The sequence below is a fragment of the Dasypus novemcinctus genome, chromosome 20 (assembly GCF_030445035.2).
Source record: "Dasypus novemcinctus isolate mDasNov1 chromosome 20, mDasNov1.1.hap2, whole genome shotgun sequence".
Taxonomy (NCBI): Eukaryota; Metazoa; Chordata; class Mammalia; order Cingulata; family Dasypodidae; genus Dasypus; species Dasypus novemcinctus.
In genome coordinates, this window is record NC_080692.1 from 8,219,670 (window position 1) to 8,242,337 (window position 22,668).

Below are 22,668 nucleotides of genomic sequence, written 5' to 3' on the forward strand. Positions count from 1 at the left end.
AAGGATGAAGGGATTTTAGGAAGGAAAAGAGGGGAAAGAAAATGGTGAAAAATAGGGGCAGGAAATGAACAGGGAAGAAAATAAGATGGAGGAGGTTTCAGCCTGGAGGCAGATGGGGAAACGAGAGGACCCATCCTGCTGGGACACACCAAACCTTTGTGGGAATTACCAGCATGCCCTTCTCCAGGCCGGTGCAGAGCTAGCCAGGGCCAATTTGACTCTCTGAGCAGAAGCTGGCTTCCAGTCCCCTTCTGCGCCCTTTTCTAGTCACCTTTGTGCCAACTGAACATACACAAAGGGACTAAAAGGTGAGAAAAAGCAAGAAGGGAAGTAAGGGGGAAAAATGGTAAAAAGGAGGAATTTAAAGACAATTTATTCATTAAAGTACTTAGATAATGTCAACGAAGAAAAAAGGAACAAAGAACCATCTAGGGGGTCTTTATATGTGGTATTGTTATTACTTCAAAACTCCTGATTTTAAAAATGTCACTTTATATTCACTTATCTAATGTATGTACCTGAAGTTAGACTTTATTAAAAAAATGCTAGTAATACATGACCCCCAAACATTAGGCAACTAATTTTATGAACTTTGTGTAAATTAAAATTTAACAATTAAGCTAAAAATGTTGTTAAAGCGTGGTTTTATTTTATAAGGAAGTACATTACTGTATAAAATTGATTTTGGGACCTGCAATATTTGTGCTGATCACTAGGGGAAGAGAGACAGGAAAAGGGAAAGAATGGGTATTAAATAAATTTCATAAATTTTCTTTACTGAAAAAGTATCCGTATATAGCATTTTATAACCGAAAGAGAAGATGTCAAAAGACATGATTTTGATTTATGCCTCTTTTACTTAGGAGATGTGTTATATTGAACAATAATGCTTTATCCTTTTTCAGCTTCAGTTCCTTTGAATTGTACAATGAATCTACTAACACCTACATCTTTGAGGCTAAAACAAAATTATTTTAAAGTTTATTTCAACAAGTAACATAAAAAAAGCTAAGGATATTATGAAAATGAATAAAAATGTGAAGAATTGTCCTATTATTGAAACATGTTATAGAACTATAATAATTAAAAGTATAATAGGACAATAGTAGATACTGAATGGAATATATAATAGAGGAGTATATAACCCAGAAAAGTAGCTTAGGTATGAGATTTCTTTTATTTTTTTTAGGTACCGGGGCTGGAGATTGAACCAGGGACCTCGTATGTGGGAATCTTCCCTCATATGTGGGAAGCTAAGCCACATCATCTCCCCTGAGTTGGTTTTCTTGTTTGTTTACTTGTTTGGGTTTTTTTGGTTTTTAGGAGGCACTGAAAACTGAACCTGGAACCTCCATGTGGGAAGCAGGCACTCAACTGCTTGAGCTGCATCTGCTCCCCAGGTATAGGATTTTAATATGTGATAAAGGAGTTATCTTTTTTCATAAATGTAAAAGGGAGGAATTGCCAAAAAATGGGGTTGAGAAAACTAGTAATTTAAAAAATCATCACCTAAGCCCTCTCCTTTCATTATGTGTCAAAAGAAATTCCAGCTACACTAAAGAATTTTAAAACTAGGGAAAAATCTAGGCAAATATTTGTGTGACCTCAAGATGGGGGAAGAAAAGGAATAGAAAAATCATAGGGAAACGGACTTTGGCCCAGTGGTTAGGGCGTCCGTCTACCACATGGGAGGCCCGCGGTTCAAGCCCGGGCCTCCTTGACCCGTGTGGAGCTGGCCCATGCGCAGTGCTGATGCACACAAGGAGTGCCGCGCCACACAGGGGTGTCCCCCGCGTAGGGGAGCCCCACGCGCAAGGAGTGCACCCATAAGGAGAGCCGCCCAGCGCGAAGGAGGGAGCAGCCTGCCGAGGAATGGCGCCGCCCACACTTCCCGTGCCGCTGACGACAACAGAAGCGGACAAAGAAACAAGACGCAGCAAAAAGACACAGAAAACAGACAACCGGGGGAGGGGAGGGGAATTAAATAAATAAAAAATAAATAAATCTTTAAAAAAAAAAAAAAAAGAAAAATCATAAAGGAAATGACTATTAGACTAGCTCACATGAAAATTTTAAATTCTGACAACTAAAAATATTGTAAACAAAATTTTGAAAGGCAAAGTTAATAGTACAATTATTAAAATGTTCTTTCATGAATTATAACAAATGTATTTCACTAATGCAAGTTGTTAATAATAGGGTGGTATATGGAAACTATTTTATTTATTTTATGCATGATATTTCTATAAACCTACAACTTCTATAACAAAAAATTACTAATTAAAAAATCTTAAGAAATTGCAAAACTATGCATAACAAATCAGACAAGAGTACACACAAATTTATAAGAGCATCAGTTATATACATGTAATATGTATTTATATTTTAAAGTGTTTGATCTAGTAATTTAAAAATAAGAATTAAAAATAACAAGATTTTTATCTATTAAATTAGGAAATGTATTTTAAATTGTAACATTCAACACTGTCAAGAGGCCAAAGAAATGGGCAATTTTATATATCTACATATTTGGGCTTATAAGTTGGTATAACTTTACTGGAAAGCAATTTTGTGAAATTTTTAAAGAATAATTTTATATACACACACACACATACACATATATTTGACCCTATAATTCCATATAGGGATTCTATGGAAAAATCAGAAACCAACACAAAGATTTGTGCATAAAGATATACACTGTCGCCTTTTTTATAATGTCAGAAAATCAGAAACAACCAAACAATCCAAAATTAGGGGAGCATTTAAAAAACTATTACGCACTATTAAAAATGATAATTTTTTCATGAACACACACACACAAATATCTAAATATATTGTTAATGGGGAAAAGAACATTGCAAAATTGTATGTAAATTATTATTTCATGTATAGAAAAATGCATGTATATTTGGAAAAACAAGAAGGAAAATACCAAAAGGATAATGGTTCTTCTGGCTGTGATTATGTGTTATTCTTTTTTATAGTTTTGCCTATGTTCCAGATTTTCTGCTGTTACTATATATTATATTCAGCATAAACTAATAAATATTATTTTTAAAATTAGATAATAAATGCCAATGTGCTTAGCATAGAGTCTGGCTTGTATGGAATATTCAATAAATATTTGATAGGTGGCTAGAAGGAAGAAAGGAAGAAGAGTAATACACTGTAAGGGTAACTTGCTTGTGAAGTTTCCAGATTTAAAACAAGAAATAATTTTTCTCCTTCTACAGATGAGGAAATTACAGCCTGGAGGTTTTGGGTGATGGGTTTAGAAAAAAACCATAAGAAGATGACACTGAAATGATTTCATACTACCTGAAAGCAAACGGATGACATGCTACCTTGACCATATTCCAGATTAATATTTTGAAGGAGAAATATATTCTCTCTGAGAGAGAAGCAAGGCTACCAAAGAACTCCTGGTCAAAAATAAGTGCAGCTCCCGCAAGCTTGAGTTCTTGCCAAGTGACTGAGGTACAGACAGGAAAAGATGAGAGCATCATTCAAAGAACATCTGTAGGTGCTCAGGTGCCAAATGTGACTATGGGTGAGGTCTAGGAGATAAAAGGTGAGCAACATAGACTAGCTCCCTGTCTACGGAGGGTTTGGGGGATACACACAAAAATCAGATGAGGTACCTGTTAGCCACTAAATAAAGAGAACAGGTGGAGTGACCTGCATTCCCCTGGAGATAAGCCTGAAGAGTAATCATTTGTTACAATTTGACCAAGGACAACTTGTTTTGCTTCTGCTGATCTTTGGCTAGTTTTCAGACTACAGATGGTTTATCTGATGGGGTTTGGTAATGGTTTGATATGAATACGAGTAAGCATTTTTTTCTCCTCTTCATTTTCTTCATTAGCAAGGAGCCCTTGATTATGTCATTTAACTAATCTGTGTTTAACTGTGTACCTTTCTGAACACTAGAGGAACAATTGAGTTTGAACTGGGATTAGATGAGATAAAAGTAGGGAAATGGACTTGGCCCAATGGCTAGGGCGTCCGTCGACCACATGGGAGGTCCCGGGTTCAAACCCCAGGCCTCCTTGACCCTTGTGGAGCTGGCCCACGCACAGTGCTGATGCGCGCAAGGAGTGCCCTGCCACGCAGGGGTGCCCCCGCGTAGGGGTGCTCCCGCGTAGGGGAGCCCCACGCACAAGGAGTGTGCCCCATAAGGAGAGCCACCTAACACGAAAGAAAGTGCAGCCTGCCTAAGAATGGCGCTGCACACATGGAGAGCTGACGCAGCAAGATGATGCAACGAAAAGAGACACAGATTCCCGTGCTGCTGACAACAATAGAGCGGACAAAGAAGAACACGCAGTAAATAGACACACAGAACAGACAACTGGGGCAGGGGGGAAGGGAAGAGAAATAAATAAAAAATAAATCTTAAAAAAAAATAAGATGAGATAAAAATGCCTGGACAGAACTTTTTTGGAGTAATGCTTCCATATCTTGCTGAGCTGCCTTTTGTCTGTTATTTTATCCTTTGAATTTGAAATAAATTTTTTGAACTTATGATTCCATAAAGACAGGGCCCACTGTGGCCTGGGTGTGTTTTTGTGGTATGGACGTATTGGGTGCTACACTAGGAAGGAAATCTGAGTGAAGTGGGTGGAGTAATTGACAGCTGTGGTTTGTTAAACCTGTCTGCAAGGTGAATTCTTATAAACTGATTTCAGTTAAGATATTTCATTCTAGATCAGATTTCTAAGTTTGAGATCTGAGATTTTTCAATGCAGTTCAGTTGGGACACCACACATAACTTTCTCTCTAATCTGTCCCAGAATTTAAGGGTGCTAATTTCCTGCATTTTAAGTAATACTTTTACCAGTATTGCAGTTTGAAAGTCAGAACAGTGGCATTAACAAGCTTAGTGCTGCAATTTTGGGTCTGTCCTCAATTCTTGTCAGGACCACCTACTCAGGACTAGGCTCTCAGACACTGTGTCTTCATTGTATTTCCAAGTTGCAGTTTTTGGTGGAGGAGAGGATGGGGAAAACCTTATTGACAGTTCTTTGATAACCTCAAAATATTTTATTTCAATTTCTAAATTAAATAGGATAAAAAAAAAAGCCTTCATACAGAGAATCACAATAGGAAAAGAAAAAGAAAAAAATCACATCAGATGCTACCAAGAACTGTGAACAATGAAATAAGTGAGACTTTCCCTATTGTTCTAAAATCATAACTAAGGGCCAAAGGAGCTGACCATCTGTCACATCCCAAGTTCAAGAAATCACCAGGAGCCAGTCCCAACTCCTCAGGGTTTATCAACAAGCATCAACTTCAAAATTACCCTATACTACCAACTACACCCACCTCACACCCATTTCCAAAATAAGCGACAGACTGAGGGTCCTCAGCTTTGTGGAAGTGCAATACTCACCACCAGGGAGAGGATATTCCTTCCATTCCCTAGAGAAGAGGGAAGAAAAGGACATAGTTGTTTTTTATTGCCACTTAACAGATTGTCACAGATTTTGTGACTTAAAAGAATACAAATTCATTTCCTCCATGTCCCTGGGTCAGGAGTGCAGGCTGAGGTTAGCTGGGTCTGCTCCATTGGGTCTCACAAGGGCAAAGTCAAGGTGTTGGCCAAGGTTACAGTCTCATCTGGACCTCTTCCAGCCTCATTCAGGTGGTTGGCAGAATCCAATTCCTTGTGGTTGTAGGACTGAGTTCCCAGTTCAGGGGTTGCTTTCAGCAACTAGAGGCCACCCTCAGGTCCTAGCCACGTGGCCCCTTCCAAAGACAGCTTAAACATGGCTGTTTGTTTTCTTCCAGACCAGTTGGAGAGCATCTCTGCTGCTGCTCGTCTCTTTTTAGGGCTCACCTGATTAGATCAGGCCCAGCCAGAACAGTCTCCCTATTGATTAACTCACAGCCTTAATCACATCTGCGAAAATCCTTTTGCCAAATCATGTAACATAATCAAAGAAGCCATATCCTATCGTATCCCTAGGTTCCGCCCGCACTCTAGGGAGAGGATTATACAAGGCTGTGATACAGGGGGCAAGGGCAGGAATCTTGGGGGCATCTTAGAGTTCTATCTACCACAAAAGAGAAGGGGTCCCCTTAATCCCTGATACCAAGTAAAGAGTAGAGTTCTTAGATAATTGCTCATAAAGATTATGGTTCAGGAAGATGGGGATGAGATGTCAATGCATCTCTTTTCCCAGTTGGACTCTTGCTAAGGTAGAGACCCCGTAATTACCCTTGGACCATCAAGGAGCTGGGTGTGGTCAGAGAGGGTCATAGAGAGCTTTCTGGGAGCCAAAGAGTATGGCACAATATCTGTCTCAATCTTCTTCCCACTGAAGTTTGGGGACATAACTTGGAAGACTTGTTCCTGCTCTTAGGCTACAGATTTCACAGGTGATGTGGATTGAACTGTGTACCCCAGTTTGCACATGTTCTTGGTCTTGGTCTGCACTCTTGTGGGTGTGGACCCATGGTAAAAAAGATCTCTTTCAAGATGCTCCTTCAGTTAAGGTGAGGCCCAGCTGTATCAGTTTAGGCTTTAATCTGGATACTGGAGTCTTTATAAGCAGAGTGAAAGGCAGACAGAGAAGCCATGGAGAGCAGCCAGAAGTTGGAAGTCAATAGAACCTGGAAGAGAAAGAAGAAGAAGTTGCCATGTGCACAGCCATGTTACAGAAAAACCAAGAGACCAGAGAGATTGCCGGACAGCCAGAAGATACCAACCCAGGAAAGAGCCAAACCTTCTAGAGTCTGAAACCATGAGCCAATAAAGAAGCCAACCCATTGTCTGGTATTTGTTTTACCAGTGAGGAAACTAAAACAAGGGGAAAGGCCTAGCCCATCAGAGTTTGAAGGGCTGTGTGGCAGTTTGATATTATTGATGAATTCTGAAATGCAATACTGATTATGTTTGTAAACTTGTCTGTTCCTCCGGGTGTGATACCCTTTAATTGCACTAAATTCAGAGGTTTCTCTTTTATTGATTAAATTAAGATTAGGGCTTTGATTCAGCCACGTCAGTAGGATGTTGAGTCCCTGCCCCCTTGGTGGATGCTCATGCAGAAAACAGCATGGCAGAGGAGCCCCAGGGAGAGAGCCAAGCCCTTCTCCTGATAGTTACAGCTGGCCTTGTAGCGAGAGCAGAGCAGCTGAGCCCAGAAAAAGATGAGTCCCAGAAAGAGAGATGAGCCTTATGCCAGCCTACAGCTGAGATCAGAAGAAGCTGGGACCATGGAGTATTAGGAGGAAGAGGAAGGCTGAGCCCTCACAGAGCCGGCAGCCATCTTGCTCCAACACATGGCAACAGACTTTGGTGAGGGAAGTAACTCACTCTTTATGGCCTTGTGATTGTAAGCGTCCACCCCCAATAAATACCCTTTTATAATAAAAGCCAACATGGGAAACGGACTTTGGCCCAGTGGTTAGGGCGTCCGTCTACCATATGGGAGGTCCGCAGTTCAAACCCTGGACCTCCCTGACCCGTGTGGAGCTGGCCATGTGCAGCGCTGATGCGCGCAAGGAGTGCCGTGCCACGCAAGGGTGTCCCCCGCGTGCGGGAGCCCCACGCGCAAGGAGTGCGCCCGTGAGGAAAGCCGCCCAGCGTGAAAAGAAAGAGCAGCCTGCCCAGGAATGGCGCCGCCCACACTTCCCGTGCCGCTGACGACAACAGAAGCGGACAAAGAAACAAGACGCAGCAAACAGACACCAAGAACAGACAACCGGTGTGGGGGGGGGAGGAATTAAATAAATAAATAAATAAATCTTTAAAAATTAAAAAATAAATAAATAAATAAAAGCCAACAGATTTCTGGTACTTCGCATCAGCACCCCTTTGGCTGACTAACACAGGCTGGAAGCCTAGTGAGCCTCGGAAGATGGGGTAACTCCATTCACCCCAGTTCTCCAAGCCCCTAAAGTCTATGGACAAGGATGCTTTTGGTTCCGTGGAACTTCATGCAGGAGTCCCAAAAGTTACCAGAGGGACAGAGCTGAGAAGATGCCAGATTGGCTGATGGGCCAAGCCATTGAATTTGAGAGGGCAGGTTTTAAATGACTGAGTCTTAAATACAAAAATGAGACTGACCTAATAACCAAAAATGTTAGGAAAGGTATTCAGCATCACCAGTAAGATCACTGATGTCCTGCTACCCTGTGGGACATGAGAATTCAACAGGTTAATAGTCGGCAGCAGATACTGACAGCAGTAAAACCATCCCATGTTTATACTCCAACCAGCTGAGACTCCTGAATAAATAAATCATTACATGAATAAAGTAATAGGTAAAAGAGAACACTTTCCCCCCTTGGATTTTTCTTAAGATGCTTACTAACTTGAAAAATGATTCACGTAAGAATGTAGTAGAACAAATACATTTACTGCCTTCACCCTTTCCTCTCCCATTTATTTCCTAAACTCTTGCTGTCCACATTCTATTCCCACAACTACTTGAAAGCGCTATTCTCCTAATTCTCCTTCTGCCTCTCAGTCACTTGGCAGTTTGCACCATCCATTAAATGTAAGTGTTTTCCCCGAGTTACGTCTTCAGCACAGAGTTCACAGGGCTTTGCCTGACGAAGGCATCCATCACTCTGGCTTCCGATATTCCCTTGATGAGGATGACCTCCATTGTCGCCACCCACAGGAGGGTTCATGTCACTTAAGAAGCCAAGCGCCTGCTCCGGCTCTGGTGGGAAACCTTGTTTAAACTGCCCACTGGACGTGTAATTCATTAAATTCATTCAACCATCCATCACCCCTGTTTGGTTGTGAACAGCAAGGCTCTCTCCTCAGAAAGCTCAAGATGGGAGAAGTATGGATGAGAAAAAGTTCAATCATTCTGCAAAATACAGAGAGAAGAGTAATCTGTTACTCCTTGGGACTTCAAGAAGGAGATGGGGGTCTTGAAGGAGGAAGATGATGGGCAGAGGGCTGGTGGGGTAGGCTAGCTGGCAATATGACAGAAGTCCAGGTAGCAACATGGAGAGGAAAAATTCTCCATGTAGGAAGTGACCAGGGACCGAGCAATGATGTCTGGCATTAAAGTAGGAATTTTCTCAAGTCAAGTGGTAATTTCCTTCTGTGGCTCTCAAAACTTCAACAACACCAGTCTGGCGTTAGAAGTTCTTTGGGGTAAGGTAGAAGGTAGAAAAGCAAGTAGAAGTGAAAGTAGAGCTGGGAGTAATGGTTTGGAGTCCAAGGACAGCAGAGAAAGCAGTTCCAGTGTGGATAAAAAACCAAGTCCCTTACTTCTGAATAAATGGGAGAGGATGTTCTAGATTCTGCTATTATGACTACCTGAGCCATTTTTTTTTTAGATTTATTTTTTCATTTCTCCCCACCCCCTCATTGTTTGTGCTAGCTGTGTCTGTTCGTTGTGTGCTTGTCTTCCTTATTTTTTTAGGAGGCACTGGGAACCAAATTGGGACTTTCCATGTGGTAGGTGGGAGCACGATTCCTTGAGCCACCTCTGCTCCCTGCATTGCTGTAATCTCATCATGACTTCCTCCTTGTGTCTCTTGTGTCATCTTGTTGTGTCAGCTTGCTGCACCAGCCAGTCATATCAGCTCACTGTCTTGCTTGTCTTCTTTAGGAGGTACCAGGAACCAAACCCAGGACCTCCCATGTGGTCTCAATTGCTTGAGCCACATCTGCTTCCCCTACTTGAGCCATTTCTATTTGATATTAAATAGAAATCCCAAGAAGCTGGAAGACATGGAGATGCTTGAGTTATATAATATGCACATTTAATATATTGACCTGTGGCATTAGGTGCCTTTTCTCCATACATGTTTGAGTATTCCTGGAGCCAGCTCCATATGCCACTACTACATGTCTGGCTTTTGCCTTTTGACTTCCTTTGGGCACATGGTCTTCTATCTCAGAACCTCTGCCTTCTTTCCTAAGCTTTCAAAAAGACCTGGGGACCCTCTTTCTCACACTTCAGGGGTGTAAATAACAGTTAACACCTTATATTATCATACCATTTCACAGTTTACAAAGCTCATCCACACACATTTAATTCTCACAACAGTCTTGGGAGGTTTATTATTCAATCCATTTTACAGATGGCGAAGCTGAGGCTCAAAGCCCAGGCTCACTTGCGTAGGAAGTAGCAACGTGAACATTCTCAGTCTGCTGCTCTTAGCTTCACAAGAGCTGCTTTCCAATTGTCTGTGGTTATCTGGTAGAGTGATGCCTTTCTCATTCATTTTTCTCACCTAAAGCCAATCAAAGGATTTGTGCTCATCCTGTTGACTATTTTCAAGGTTATGAAATTAGTATTGGGAAAAAGTAAAAGCGTTAGGAGATTTTTAAGGAACAGAAAAAAATATTAGAAATGTGGAGATCTCACCCTATTAAATATTCATCTCAGTAGAGTCAGCTGAGGAGGCACTAAGAGGGTGGGCTATGGGGATAACACAAAATGTTTCCAGTGAAACATTGAGGACTACATTAAAACCCATTATAATTTTGCACAGAAAGCATCTGTGCTTCTATAGATCAAACCTAAAACATAATAATTCCATGAGTAAAGTTAACATATGTCAAGAATCATCTCCTCCCAGGATAGATGAAGCTGCTACATTCAAACAAAACCAGAGAAGCGCCAAGGAGGTTATGCTACAGATTTAAGCTACTCGGACACGATCATTTTGCATACCTTCCTTCCTTGTGTTTGGAAGCCCTTAGCGAAAACTGGACAGGAGTGACATAAACGTGGTTGACGTCAAGCACATCGGAGCTGAGCTGGCTACGGAACTCAGGAGGCTTCACTCTGGTTCTCCCAGGCAGGACAGATGGACGGACCATCCCTGTAAAACATGTACGATGGCAGGAGAACAAGTACTCTGGTATTTAAAGACGCCCATTTTCAAGCAACTGTTTGAGGATAGCAGGGATAATTGATAGGCAAATATAGTTTCCATAGGAGATTTAAACTTTGTCTTTCCATCAGTCCCTTTCCTAAGTTTACTAAAAATAGCAAAATAAACTCATTTGATTTTCATTGACTTTCCCTTCCCCTTTCTCTCCTGGGAAGACATGCTTATCTGCTTGATAGAGAAATAGACCTGGTTAAATTAATAAAATGAGTAGTTTAAACAATTAAGATCTGACACTAGAGCACATATGATGTGCTAATAAGGAGTCATCTAATTTAATGTGGGATGACATAATAAATAAATAATAAATAACTCATATTGTATTAAAATTTTTTTAAAAAGTTGTAAGAAAATCCAAATGTTTGAAACATTTCTAATAGGGCCAAATAAAATTTCATTTCATAAATTCATTCCCAAAAAAGGTACATTTGAGTTGAGAGTTCCTAGGGCACATTAAGAATTTCAGGTTACGCACAACTTCTGTTGTTTAAGATGAGGTCCTTCTACTACATATAGGAGTTTTCATGTTTGGTCTCAAAACATTTTTCAGACATTACATCATTAACGAGATGACATCATATATCCCACTTTCAGAAGGAAAAGACCAATGTTGGGGACACCTTTGCAAATTCAGGGATACCCTGCCTTACAGATGGGATTGTTATGACGACAGTGTACTATTAAAACAAGGGAGTGATAGAAATAACACACTACGATTTTGGCAAAATAATTTTCAAACCCAGATGTCCATCAATGGATGAATGGATAAACAAAATATGGCATATCCTTACAACGGAATATTATCCAGCCATGAAAAGCATGCACTTGACAACATGGATGAACTTTGAATTCATCAAGTTGAGTGAAATAAGCCAGAGACAAAAGGAAAGTATTGTATGATTCCCTGACATGAAATATCTAGACAGGGTAAATGCATACAGACAGAAAGTTGATTAGATGTTACCAGGGGCCAGGGTGAGAGCACCCCAGGGAGTTATTGCTTAAAGGGTTTGGAGTGATGAAAAAGTTTTGGTAATGGATGATGGTGATGGTAGCACAACATTGTGAATATAATTAACACCATTGAACTGAACATTAAAAAATGGTTAAAATGGGATATTTTGTTTTATGTATGTCACTGCATTAAATTTTTAAAAGGTTTTCAGATAATTAATTGAATAAAGCCATAAAGGCTAGATGAGAAGAAAAACACACAAATATATATTGAAAGTTTTTATTTTGAAAGAAGATTTAGGTTACAGAAATGTTACATGAAAAACAGGGGAGGGGAAGCGGCTGTGGCTCAATCGATTGGGCTCCCGTCTACCATGTGGTGGATCAGAGGCTTTTTGAAGTCAGGGGCTGAAGGCAAGCTGGCCCGTGCCTGCAGAGAACTGATGGCCCACACCTGCGGAGAGCTGGCACAGCAAGATGATGCAACAAAAAGGGAGACAGACACAGAAGAACATTCAGTGAACGGACACAGAGAGCAGACAGCAAGCAAACTACAAGTGGGGGGGGGGAATAAAAATTTTTTTTAAATCTTTAAAAAAATATATAGGGGAGGAAGCAGGTGTGGCACAGGCAGTTGAGTATCCGCCTCCCACATGGGAGGTCCCAGGTTTGGTTCCCAGTGCCTCCGAAAGAAGACAAACAATGAGCAGATATCAAGCAAAAACAATGAGCAGGCAACAAGCAAAAAAACCAACAACAAAAAGAGCAGAGAGCAGATGTGGCTCAAGCAGTTAAGCACCCAGATGAGAGGTCCTGGATTCAGGTCCCAGTGCCTCCTAAAGAAAAATCAAGCAGATAATTCAGGGGAGGTGTAATATATATATGAGATTCTCATATACCCTACTCCCTCCCCCTCCCCTACTTTCCCCCATTAACAACATCTTTCATTGATGTGGTACATTTGTTACAACTGAAGAGCACATATTGGAGCATCGCTACTAACCATGGTCTATAGTTTGCATTGCACTATTTTATAGGTTTGGACAAAATGTATAATGGCCTGTATCCATCATTGCAATGTCATACAGGATCATTCTGATGTCCCAAAAATGCTTTATATCAATTATACAAGTTCTTCCATTGCTAGAATAATAAGTCAACTTTAGCCCATAGATGCTGTCCCCCCTATGTTTGTTCATTCCTTAATCTTGAGGATTTGGAGAAGAAGATGCCAGCTCTATTTTTAAAACATAGTCTTGGTTCCCTTGCCCAGCGAAGAGATGCCTGTACAGTGGCATTGGCTAGAGATCTTAAAGAAAGTGAAAAGGTATCTCGTAACTGACACTGGAGGGCCAGTGAGTGCCAGGGCAGCATGACATTTCAGCCCTCGCGTGGGCTGGCCGCGCTTTCTGGGGAATGAAAATGCTCCCCCGAGGGTGTTGTTTGCTATCTTACAGCCTTCCGTTTCACCTGTCTTGCCTTCCAGGATCCCTCCTCCAGGGAAGGAGCCTTATTGGCAGTGGTTTCCAGAGTAAGCGATGGCCCAGATCTCTTAAAAGTCACACTGGAAGTGAACTGACGCTGAAAGCATGCGTGGGGGAAGGTCCAGGGCTCCTTAAATCCTGGGCAAAGAACTCCTGGATGTTGGAGAAGTGAAAGGGCCCCGGAAAATGATCTGCCCCTCACCCCAACATTTGTTTACTTGGCACATTTTAAAGGAAAGAGGGCTGTATCAGATACATTTTGTGTGTGAGAGGCCCAGAACAAAAACCTCTGACCCTGCTCATACGAAGATTCCAAAATAAATCACTCAGCATAATCCCGTGAATTAACTTTTTTTTCCTTAGTGGGAAAAGACCAAGGGGCTTGGCATAAAGGAACTTCAGGAAATGTCGCCGTTGAAATAATGACTCAGTTCCTTCATTACTAAGAGACGGGCAAGTAGGAATGAAGCCCAAGTTTGTAAGGTGTTACAGTTGCCAGATAAATAGCCCTCACAATTAAGTCCACTCAGAAACATTCAGTGGCTTCCCAGGTTTGTCCAGCCTCTTTAGGTCTCCGTTCCTGTCTGATTCCCAGATCACTTTGTCCCTCTTAACCCGGCTTCTTCTCTTGCCTGCACACATGTAGCCCTTGCTGTGCCCTGAATTCTGGATGCTTCCTGAATACTTCCTGGGCCTCTGTTCTTCCTTTTCTTAATCTTTAAATGTCTTACTGGTCTTGCAAGCTCAGCTGAAGTGCCACCTCCTTCAGGAAGTTTTCCTGAAGAGTCCCCAACCATCTCCTCTGCCTCCTCCTCTTACCCTTTCTCTTTAGATACATGGTTCTTTTAATGTCCTGCCTGGTGGCATGGTTGTTTTTATGTCTTAGCATCCCACCATTGACCACTGCAGTGGATCAGAGACTTTTTGAAGTCAGGGGCTGGGCACTCATTTCTTTTTTTTTTGAGGGTATTGAACTTGGGATCTTGTATGTGGGAAGCCGGTGCTCAACCACTGAGCCATATTGGCTCTCCTGAGTTGTTTTTTTCACTTGTTTGCTTGTTGTTTTGTTTTTGTTTTTTGTTTTTTGGAGGTACTGAGAACTGAACTTGTGACCTCCTATGTGGGAAGTAGTTGCTCAACCACTTGAGCCACATCTGCTCCCTACTCATTTCTTGTATTGCCCTTAGCAACTGGCACTTGGAATGCATTTGGCATTTTAAAAATGAACTAAATGGAGAGAGATGAAAACCAGACTGAAGGAGGTAAGGAAGATACCAGGGGGTCAAGAAGTAGAAGCAGAATTTTGGTGGTGAAAGGCAAGACAGCAATAAGATGACCACCAAAAGGGGGAGTAGGGTGCAGTGAAGAGGGTTTTTAGGAAGTTGGATGGCAGGGGAAGGAACCTCAAGAAAGGACTCAGTGGAAGAGTCTGGAGACAGAGAGGCTACATTTTGAGTCATTGAAATGTTGTTCCTTTAAAGGGTCCACAGGAATCCTGCTACATTCTCTGATAGAGTGGCAAGAATCTCAAGAGTACTTAGGCAGTGCCAAATAAAATAGACCAATATGCCAAGCCCTTGATATTAATTCTTGTACTTATCAATCTTATTCTTGTAAAATTGAACTTAGCCTAATATCTATTGTCTAAGAGTTACTTTCTGAAAATCTCCTTGTTACTAAAATGTGGTCTTTCTTTAGGTCAAACTCAGCAAATAAACTCCCTACTTTCCCCCAGTGTGGGACATGACTCCTTGGGATGAGCCTCTCTGGCACTGAGGGATTATTACCAAGCACCAAGTAGAAATGCATTTGGAAAAAGACCTTGACCAAAAGGGGGGGGGGGGGGGGGAGGAATTAAACACAAAAGAGGTTTTTTATGGCTAAGAGATTGCAAAGAGAGTTGGGAAATCGTTCTAGAGTTTTTACATTTATGCATGTATCAGGCAGATTTCACTAACTACCACGGTAAGCAAAACCTCAAACAGTGGTGCTTCCAAGGGCTCTAGAGCTATCTGGATACTATAAGCAATGCACACAGCCCCATGAAATCAGCATCCTGTCAGAGAGCCTTACATTGGAATATATGATAACATATTTCTCCACTGTAATAGAGTTAGACTCATTTATAATCTCCCTACACATGATTTTTCTACCCCTTTTATTTGAGCCTATAATTAGCACTATACACATTAAGTATATGTTCAAGAGACTTAAATCTTCAATCTGTTCAACGTTAGTTGAGCCTTGAATGTCAGCAGATTTGTGGCCAACACGTACTCTCCAGTTCATCAGAATCTCCCAGGACAACAAACAAAATGATGATGATAGACAACCCTTCATCCCAAAAAGCAAAGAGTATCTACAACTGCAAGCAAAACAGTTCCTTCCATCTGCCCCATGGGATCTAAGCCCCCTTTCTATCTGAAGTGGAGTGGGCATCACCATCCCCAAATCCTCAAGATCAAGGAATGAACAAACATAAAGGGGGAATTTGCAACCATGGACTGAAGTAGACTTATTGTTGCAGTAACGAAAGAACTTGTAACATTGATATAAAGACAGTGGCTACCCGAGGTTCTTAGGGGACAAGGAGGGAAGAATAGGTAGAACATATGGCATTTTTAGAGCATTGGAATTGTTCTGCCTGATATTTCAATGATGGGTACAGGTCATTACCCATTTTGTCAAAACCTATAAAATTGTACAATGCAAGGTCTAAACCATAATATAAACTATAGACCATGGTTAGTAGCAATGCAGCAATATTTGTTCATCAATTGTAACAAATATGCCACATTACTGTAAGATGTTTTTAAATGTGAGAGGCGTGGGAGTGAGATATATGGGAATCCCCTATAATTTCAAGGTAACTTTTCTGTAATCTAAAACTTCTTTAAAAATAAAGTTAAAAATAAAGAAATAAAGGATCCACAGAAACTCAAGGAACCTCAGGATGGGCCTGAGTGTTACTATCTCGGAGCAGTAACACCGCGGAGAGCACAACAGGACGAGGGAGCCACTGCCCACGCAATAAAGGCCCACGCGCTCGGAAAGGGTGTCCAGGGTGACCAGGGCCACCGCAGAGGGCTCCTGGTCAGCTTTGGGACGGTCCCTGTGGGGTGGCAGGGCAGTTCAGCCCCTGCCCCTGCGGAGTGGCTCCGAGGGCAGGAGGGAGCCTGAGGAGACTTCCTCCCTGGAGTTCCGCGTCTTCCGGCTCGACGTGCCTGCGATTCCCCTCCCTCCTCTCCCCGGAAGTGGAAGGAGCGCGGGCGTGTGTCTTAGCGTGCGTGAAGCGTTTGGCTGTGACGTGTTTCCGGCTGACAGGAACCTGGCGAGGCCTGGGTTCCAGGCAGGGGCCGTAGCGTCGGGGTGTGAAAGCCGTGGGAAGGACACTCCCCACGGAGGACGCTCCAGGTTGCCGTGGCCGCACCGCGGCAGCCACGGTGTACGGAATTTACCTTGTACTTTCCAGACTCTGGAAGAAGCCCAGGCGGGCGCGCAGCGCGGAGCGGGGCATGAAGGGCCTGCCTCCCCAGGCCGGGCGCGGGCCTCCTGGTCACCACAGGGCCCGAGGCCCGCGCTGAAAGACCCTGTGTCGCTCCTCGGAGCCGGGCCTCAGGGGCGGCCGTCCCGTGAATACCGACAGTGTGTGGGAGAGAGAGCCTGGGCAGACAGCACAAACCCGGACCAAGCGCCATTCTCTCGGGGAGGGATGACGCGCAGGTGATGAAACCTGAGAGAGAGCCCGGGGGATGGCTTCCAATCCCAGCTCCGGCGCGGCGGCCAGCTCTGGATTCCACGAATCCCTGAGATTCCGCTGGGGAAGGAAACAAAGACCTTCCTTTTTATTTCCACGGTGGTGCAATTTTCCCTTCGTTCTGAAATGCTGTAATTTCTAGTCGGCCGCGCTGGCTGGCAGCTCCCAGTGGGAAGGAGCTCTTCAGGTGGGTCAAATGCTTCTCAGAGAAGAGTAGAGCGCCCGTCTCCAGAGAGGCCCCGTCCAGGCTAAATGGGCCTGAACTCCGCACAGGACCCCGAAGGACTTCTGACAAAACAAACGAGCAGACGAGTGAACGAGCACACGAGTTGCCTGAGGGGTTAGCCTCCAACTTTAAATCCAGTGTCCAGCCTAATGTTTTCCTGGGAGGTTGCCAAAAAATAAAAACAAAACAAAACAAAATAAAACAAACCAGCCAACCCTGTCTCCGAATAGGCTATTTTAGAAACTGACCTGGCAGTTTCGCCAAGGGAGGTGAGGGCCTCAGCAGGGACTCTGGAGTGTGGGGAGCGCAGGGCGCTGCCAGTCAAGGGGAGCCAGTGGCCGGGCCTGGCAGAGGGAGGTGAGGGCTCCAGACAGAAGGAATGTTCTGAAACGCCTGCAGCTTGAGGGGACTGTTCCTGATTAGAGAGAACGACTCAGAAGGGTGGAGAATTAGAAATAATTGTAAGTAAGGCTGGATTAAGGAAAAAGTAACAAGCCAGTTAAATCTGTCTCTAATTCTCCCCTCTTTCCTCTTTCCACTCCAATTGCCCAATTGTTTGCGTCCTTCTTCTTTTCACGGCTGCCCAATTTCTTTCCCATCATTCAGGGCCTTGACTGCTCTGGGCCTTATTGTGTTCCTCAGGAATATATGCAATTTATTAGAGGATCCCTGAGAACAGAAAACTACCATGTTACTACCCCAATAATCTCTAGTGGTAGAATTTCAGGACAGCATTGAAGAAAGAATTGGGGTAAAAAGCTTTTCTAAGTGCCCCTCAGATTATACCACTTTGCCTGTTATTTCTACTCTTAAGGCTGCTCTCTTTGAAGAGGTAATGTTTTTAAAAAGCAACAAAATGAAACAAACAAAAAACCAATGAACTGGGGGATGTGAGTCTGAGCTGAAAAGTCAAACAAAGGAAGCCGATGTACCCAGTGGTTGAGCACCTTGCTTCCCATGTACAAGGTCCTGGATTCAATCCCTGGTATCTCCCCCCACAAAAATCAAACAATATCCCCAAGATGTACTCATATGTCAGATGGAGTCATGTAGCTTACTCAACCACACATCTCTATTCTTCTGATTTGATTTAATCCTTTAAAACAATCCACAGGCCAACAATTTAAAGATGGACCAATACTGAGAGTTCTACTATTTAACTAAGTGTCTGCTCCCCAAAGTGAGTTATTTCACCCTTTAGCATCTTGGCTTCTCCATGTGCAGAATGAGGTTCTGCTGCCCAAAGCTGCCCTGTGTGAAATGCTCTTTCAAGCTAAAAAATATTCAGGTTCTCAGATACGCACTTAGCTTCAACATACTTCTTTGCAGTTCCTTGGAAAGTTAAGTATAGAATTACTATATGATCTGGCAATCCCACTTCTAGGAATATACCTAAAAGATTTGAAAGCAGGTACTTGAACCAATATCTGTACACTGATAATCCCAGCAGAATTATTCACAATTGCTGGAAAATGGAAGCAACCCAAGTCTCCATCAACAGATGAATGGATAAACAATTCTCACTCTACCATGACCTTTTCTTTTTTTAAATATTTTATATAGGGACTACTTACCACTCTTGATGAAAAAAAAAATGCTTTCATTTTGTTCACTAAATTGATAATGATTTTCTTTCAATAATAGCTCTGTAGTAGGTAGAAATTCCCCGAAATCTTGGAAAGAACGGCTTCTTGCACTATAATTTTGGTAATTATAGCTAATGGCTGGCATCATTAGGGAAATCTGATACCTATCTCTGAGTGTCATAGTTTTGACTTTTTAGGTTTTGATAGAATTCTTTCCAAAAGCATTGTCTTTCCCTAAACATCATCCCTAGATACAGCTTAAACATTTGATTCCTCAGGGTGACCAGAACATTACTCTTTATGGTGTAATCCAGAGATGCCCTCAATGAGCCATGGTGTTGGTCTTTTTTGCTCCTGTGGTTAAATTATCTTGCTTTTTCAGAATCTCGTGTCTACTGTGTGCAATTCTCTCTGTCAATCCATCTGCTTCAAGTGCTCTTCCACGGGCTGTGATCTAATATGCTGTGAGCTGGAAGACCAGACATCAAGCTTGTTCTATGTTATAGAGCTGCAACTAGACAAAATAGGCTCCAAAATAGAGGTGCCAGGAGCCTTCCCGGAGTCCCTGGCTGGTATATGGGGTCACTGTGTTTCTGCCAGGAGCTCAGCTAAGCCAATCAGCATATTGCATTCATGTGACTGGTCCAGGCAGATCCAATCAGAGTGATCTCAGCACCTCTAGCTAAGAAAGCTGTGATAAGGTGCATGCTGTCTTCTGGGCATGGAGGAAACGCCCTAGAGGACATTATTGGGACAGTTGAAAAAACTGGAATATAGACTTTATGGTTTATATCAATGTTGGGTTTCTTGAACTTGATGACTGTGCTTAATGTGGCTACACAAGTGAATATTCTTGTTCTTAGGAAATATACATGGAAATATTAAGTGTTAAAGGAGCATGATGTAGGGAAGCGGATGTGGCTCAAGCAATTGGGTTCCCATCTACCATATAGGAGGTCCAGGGTTTGATACCCAGGGCCTCCTGGTGAAGGCAAAATTGGCCTGTGTGGTAAGCTGGCTCACACAGAGTGTTGGCCCATGTGGAGTGCTGCCCCGCGCAGGAGTGCTGCCCTGCATAGGAGTGTGAGCCCACGCGGAAAGCTGGTGCAGCAAGGCGACACAACAAAAAGAGACACAGAGAAGAGACAATAAAAGATGCAGCAGAACAGGGAGATGAGGTGGCGCAAGAGAAATGATCACCTCTCTCCCACTCCAGGTGGTCCCAGGATAGGTTCTCAGAGCCGCCTAATGAGCATGCAAACAGACACAGAAGAACATGCAGTGAATGGACACAGAGAGCAGACAAGGGAGGGAGGGGGGAGAAATAAATAAATAAAATGTTTTTTTAAAAAAAGGAACATGATGTATACACCTATTCTGAAATGTCTAGAAAATAGATGAGAGAACGAGAAGATACAACAAAGTGGAAAAACATTAAAAGTTGGTGAATCTGGGTATCTGGGTAGGGGTGTATTGGAGTTCTCCATATTTTTTTTGTACTGTTTTTACAGCTTTCCTGAAAGTCTGAAATTATTTCAAAGTAAAAAGTTTAAAAGATACAATGAGATAGCTTTTTATACTCAACCATTTGGGAAGCATGAGAAAGTCCATTGGAGAAGATATAGAGCAATTTGAACCCTCATTTACTGCCAGAGGGAGGGTAATTTGCACTATCACTTTGGAAAACTTTTGGTCATCACTTATAAGGTTGAATCCTATGACCCAGCAATTCTATTCCCCTGCTTCTATTTTGGACTAAGTCCTGCTCTTTGAACCAGGAAACACAAAACACACAAAAAATGTTTAAGGCACAATGATTCATAATAGCAAGGGGGATAGGGAGTTAGAAACAGAAGAAAGGTGGATAAATTAACTGAATTTTATATATAGATATTTTTAAAGATTTATTTATTTATTTTTCTCCCCTTCCCCCCACCCCAGTTGTCTGTTCTCTGTGTCTATTTGCTGCGTCTTCTTTGTCCGCTTCTGTTGTCGTCAGCGGCACAGGAATCTGTGTTTCTTTTTGCTGTGTCATCTTGTGTCAGTTCTCCATGTGGGTGACGCCATTCTTAGGCAGGCTGCACTTTCTTTCTTGCTGGGCAGCTCTCCTTTTGGGGCGCACTCCTTGTGCGTGGGGCTCCCCTATGGGGGGGACACCCCTATGTGGCACAGCACTCCTTGCGCGCATCAGCACTGTGCATGGGCCAGCTCCACATGGGTCAAGGAGGCCTGGGGTTTGAACCATGGACCTCCCATGTGGCAGACGGACACCCTAATCACTGGGCCACGTCCACCACCTCTGAATTATATTTTTAACAGAATACTCTAGGAATGAAAATGAACTACAGCTGCAGGCTTCAGTATGGATAAATCTCAAAAACACAGAGTTGGCTGGATATGGAAATTATAGAAGAATGAATACAGTATAATTCTATATTGAGTTCAAAAATATACAAGACAAAGCAAATTACTCAGATATACATAATTGGATAATAAAACTATAATGAAAAGTAAGAGCATAATTAACACCAATTTTGGGGTTGTGGTTACTTTGGGGAGAGACAAAAGGGAATGCAATAAGAACAGGGGCTTAAGGTTATTGGAAAAGTTGGAAAAGCTGAGTGATGCATACATGGGTATCCATTGTATTATTTGTCTTTAAATTGTACATACACATTATATGCACTTCTGCATGTAGGACCTTTTACAATCAAAAAGAAAATAGTTAATGTATTATATAACCACCTGGGCAAAATAACCAATAATATTCATTCAAATAAATATTGATTGACTGCTTATCCCATGCCAGACACAATCTAGGTTCTAGGGATATAGTGGGGGACAAGATAAAAATCCCTACTAAGAGAAATGTAATTAAAAATATATATATTAATTTATTTACCATGTTTTCTTTATTTATCCCTCCTCTCCCAGATGGTTCTCTTGTCTGTCTACTCATTATCTGCTTGTTATTTGCTCGTCTTCCCCAGGAGGCACTGGGAACTGAACCTGGGACTTCCCACATGGGAAGCGAGTGCCTGGCAGCCTGAGCCACATCTGCTCCCTGTGGGCTATAGTGTCTGCTGGCTCGAGGCATCTGCTTGTTGTGGTGAGGGCAGCATCTAGCTCGTTGCCACAGGGGTGGCGTCTGCTTGTCTTCTTTTTTAGGAGGTACTGGGACCTAAACCCAGGACATCCCATGTGGTAGGCAGGCACCCAACTGGTTGAGCCACATCTGCTTCCTGAAACATAAATTTAAAAAAAAACAAAGGATATATGATAATGTTGGTAATGATATGTGTGGGAACTAAAAATAAACGTTAAAGGAGAGAAAATGGTGTTCTGCTCTTTGAGAGAGGAAGTCCAGGGAAGGCATGCTAGTCAAGATTCTCCTGAAACAGAACTGACAGGAGAGATATTCAGTATATATAAAGAGATTTATTATAAGAATTGGCTCATGTGACTGTGGGGATTGGCAGACCCCAATTCCATAGGGCAGGCCCCAAATTGGAAACTCGGATGAAGGTGAGGTTGAATTCCGAGGAGAAGCTGGCTGGCTGAAGGAGAGGCAGGGATTCTTCTTTCTGACTTCTGAAATCCTCACTTCTGGCTTTAAGATCTTCAACTGATTGGATGAGGAGACTCCCTTCATTGCTGAGGAAAATCTCCTTTGTTGATTGTAGATGCAATCAGCCATAGATGCAATCAACTGACTACAGAGGCAACTCCATCTACAAAATACCTTCACAGTAACAATTAGGCCAGTGCTTGCTTCACCAAATAACT

At 42.5% G+C, this 22,668-nt stretch overlaps 1 long non-coding RNA gene across 1 annotated transcript; it reads right to left on the minus strand.

Moving 5' to 3' along the window:
* Window positions 1-2,201: 2,201 nt before the first annotated feature.
* LOC131274756 (uncharacterized) lies at window positions 2,202-22,124 on the minus strand. Its single transcript, XR_009182032.2, has 3 exons — window positions 21,785-22,124; window positions 10,656-10,806; window positions 2,202-6,621 (listed from the first exon to the last, which is right to left on the minus strand). It is a non-coding gene; the product is annotated as an uncharacterized lncRNA (long non-coding RNA).
* Between the last annotated feature and the right edge of the window lie 544 nt (window positions 22,125-22,668).